The sequence below is a fragment of the Grammomys surdaster genome, unplaced genomic scaffold (assembly GCF_004785775.1).
Source record: "Grammomys surdaster isolate TR1022 unplaced genomic scaffold, NIH_TR_1.0 139, whole genome shotgun sequence".
Classification (NCBI taxonomy): Eukaryota; Metazoa; Chordata; class Mammalia; order Rodentia; family Muridae; genus Grammomys; species Grammomys surdaster.
Genome location: NW_021604597.1, coordinates 20,268,807 through 20,272,524, shown reverse-complemented (window position 1 = coordinate 20,272,524; position 3,718 = coordinate 20,268,807). Strand labels below are relative to the sequence as shown.

At 38.4% G+C, this 3,718-nt stretch overlaps 1 pseudogene; it reads right to left on the bottom strand.

Annotated features, from left to right (window-relative positions):
- Positions 1-2,578: 2,578 nt before the first annotated feature.
- LOC114617983 lies at positions 2,579-3,384 on the bottom strand (annotated as a pseudogene).
- Between the last annotated feature and the right edge of the window lie 334 nt (positions 3,385-3,718).

Below are 3,718 nucleotides of genomic sequence, written 5' to 3'. Positions count from 1 at the left end.
ATATGCGGCCTTGGAAAGAGGGAAAGCAAGTCAACCTTCAAAGCCAAGGAAGAAGCTCTATTAGAAGATGGAGCAGCCATATCTATAGTGACAGAGAATTGGAAATACAAACCCTTCAAGTTCTACAGATGGTCCAATTTTTCAAAGTTTGCAAACAATCCAAGAAGATGTACAACACTTGATTTAGCCTGCCTTGCCTGTCAATGGGCATGGAGGAGTTACTAGACAATGTCACAAATTTATCTGGAGGATTCAAGGAAGAAAAGATTCAAGACTATAACACTCTATGCATCTCTCTATCTTAATATGTTGCAGAGGTCCACGGCTTGAACTCTATGAAAAAGAGAGACAAATGACAGCTAGAGAGCCTGTGGTCCAAGTCTTAGTCCATGATAGTAAGAAAAATGCAGAATTCTTTTTAAATTTTAATATTCTCTCTCTCTCTCTCTCTCTCTCTCTCTCTCTCTCTCTCTCTCTCTCTCTTTCTCTCTCTCTTTCTCTCTCTAGTGTCTGTGTGTACCCAAATTTGTGAGTGTGTACCATGTATGTGCAGGTGCTCAGAAAGATCAGAAGAGGTGCCCAGTGTCCTATAACTGAAGTTATAGAAGATTGTTAGTCAGTACATTGGTGGGGAAATTGAACAATTTCAATGCAAGGGATTAATTTCTCTTTGTGGCTGACCTATTTCTCTATTCCCTAGAACTGTTCTTTTTTATTTTTATTTTCGTCAATGCCCTAGAGTAAAAGTTTTGATTATAAGTATCCAACAGTTTAAAAAGTACAAAACAGATCTGTAGATTTCTAATATATTAATACAAAGTGCATGACTACATACAGTACATCCTACAGACAGTGGAAGGGAGAAGGCTGTGGTTGAGGTCTAGTAATAAGTAAATAAATAAATAAATAAATAAATAAATAAATAAATACAGAAGTAGAGATGGTCCATCAAAGTATATTCTACCACCAATACTGCAGCCAAAATGTACAAAAAAAAAATTCCTATGTCAAAGTAACGCAGGAGAATGGTAATGGCTGGACTCTGTACTATACCAGGGTTGTAGAGAAAGGATTCACTCATTGGGCAGTCTGTGCACATGGTAGCTTGTACTAGGTAGGTTTTTCCCAAAAGGAAGAAATACACAATGTAAAACTAAAGGACACCACAAACCTTGGCTTCTCCTTTTTGAGAAACTCTAAAAGACTTTTAAAATCTAGTTTCTAAAATAATCATCAGGAACAGAATACTAAGGCAGCCACAGACACCTCCTCTATGAGATCTCAAGTGGCGCTACTGTTTTTCCTGAACTTTGAGAAGAGGCAATTATCCAAGTTCAGTTGGGTTCCACTGAGAATCCAATGGAATCATTGAGATCTAGAGGTGTGGTGCTCCATTCAGCTATCACCATGTCAAGAACACAATCCAACCAACCAACTTAGCCTCAACACACAACTCTTCTCTTCTAGTCAACTTTAAACAGTGGGAGGAAAACAATGAAACAACAAAACCCCAAACCCTAATAAGGTCTATGACAAGGCAAAGAACTCTACAGATAAAACCTCCACAAAGGTCAACTAAGGTAATCCAGAGCTAGAACTGAATCATGTGGATTTCAGTGAATCCCAAACAGTCGTGTTAACACCAATTATTTACATACTGTAAACCCTCTAAGAAACATGTCCCAAGCAGCATCAACTGTGCCCCAGGCATCCCCAGGACTTACACATTCTGATTAATTCATTTCTTACCACATGTGTTCTCTAGCTTGTGGTGATGCTTTGGTAATATCCCTATAGAACCTTGCCCATTCTAGAGGCAGGCCTTCTCCAGAATATCTGGTTCTGGTTTACAAGATCAACATAGACTTTTATCAATATGAAGATAAAGGGAGGCAACACGGTATTATTTGTGTTTTCAGAAATTGCTTCCTCCTTCATGCTATTTGCAGAAAGCTCAGTCTATCCTGCTTAATAATCAGTAGTACAGGTCTGAATCATCAGAACCTTAGCAACGTCTTAGCATTTAAAAATTTTTAACTACCTTCTAGGGGCAGGTCATGCTACTGAATTATGGCAAATTATCATGAAGGAAAACCAGTGTAGCCAGCCATTTAAAAATGCTCCAACCACTGCCTCTCCACAGAAAGACTAAACTACATATGGTTTATCACACAACAAATCCCATCTCTGTCCCCTGAAATTCCCCTTATTCCATTCATTAGAGAGGATTTAAAAGAAGAGGAAGAAGAAGAAGAAGAAGAAGAAGAAGAAGAAGAAGAAGAAGAAGAAGAAGAAGAAGAAGAAGACTTAGACAGCGCTTTACAGAGGCATTCAACTTTCCTATGAAATATTCAGCATCTTAAATATTATGTACACTTCTTTTTCTTGCTAGTAAGCTAGAGACTGGCTTCAGAGTTTGCTAGATGAAGGGTAACGACAGTAACCCACAAAAAACTATTGTAAAACATGTCGTTTGGCAGAATAGCAGGTATCCAAGTTAAAAATAGGAGGGTCAGTTTGTTTTGTCGTCTTTTCAAAGTTTAAACTGCTCTTTCTTCCCTTCTAAAATGAACCTCAGTCACCACTCCTGAGTGGAGACGGGCAGAGGCGCCAGCCCCTGCTCCTTGGGCTTCTCAGCAGAAGCTTTCTTACTGCTGCAGCAAGGCTTGAAGAGATGAGTGTTGATGAGGACTTCCCCAAAACGGCCCTTATAGATGATTCCACAACATATTTTTTGTCTTTTCCAGTAGGTCAGATCTAAGAAAGAAAAAAAACTAGAGTTCTATTAGAGCTGGAAGCCATCTCTGTATCTGAGCCCTCATCTGACTGGTTACTGTAGCCTGGAGACTGGGCAGGGTAGGCACTTGAGGTGTTGCTGTAAGCATCAGAATTGTGGCCTTTAAATTCCTTCTGCAGTTTACTGATCTGGTTGCTTTTAATCATATTTCCAGATAGAGTTTTCATTTTCTTTGGTTTCAATATTGTATTTAGATTGGGGCCTGCTCTTGCATCTTGCATTGATTTTTTTGTTTGTTTGTTTTCTTTTTGTTTTGTTTTGTTTTTTGTTTTGTTTTGTTTTGTTTTGTTTGTTTTTTTGATCCCGCCAGCAACTTCTTCCATCTTTTCACAAGCAGCACATAGGCCTTGCAGATGTCTCCTGAGCGAGTCTCATGCAACCCAAAACAGCTCTGGAAGTCCTTTTCATAAAACTTACTGTCCGTGAACCTCGAGCTGGAGGACTTGGCTCTGCATGTACAGCAGCCCTCTATACTTTGGTACATCTTTGGCATGTGAAAACCAAACATCTTTTCTTCTGACTCAAAGCTTCCAGGAGCAGCAGCTATCCCAAGGTGCAAACTGCACCAGGCCCACCCCTTGTAAGCACTTCCTCCACCAGTACCAACTCCCTCCCTAGAACTCTTGACATAGATATTCCAATTATATTTTTAAAAGATGTCAAATATCAAAGTATATAGGAAGATACTTTACTTTCCAAATACTGGGAGCAGAGCTGAATTCTTGCAGAACTTTCTTAGAAAGATATAATAAAGGAAATTGGAACAAATTGATAAAGACACAAATTTATTATTTTAATCAAGGAACACATAGGTTAGGTAACTATTAATTTTTGTTCATTTTATATATTCACATTGAAATAAAATATATTATCCAAAGCTAGTTTTACCATTTTTACTAATTTATCATTCTTATTCTGATA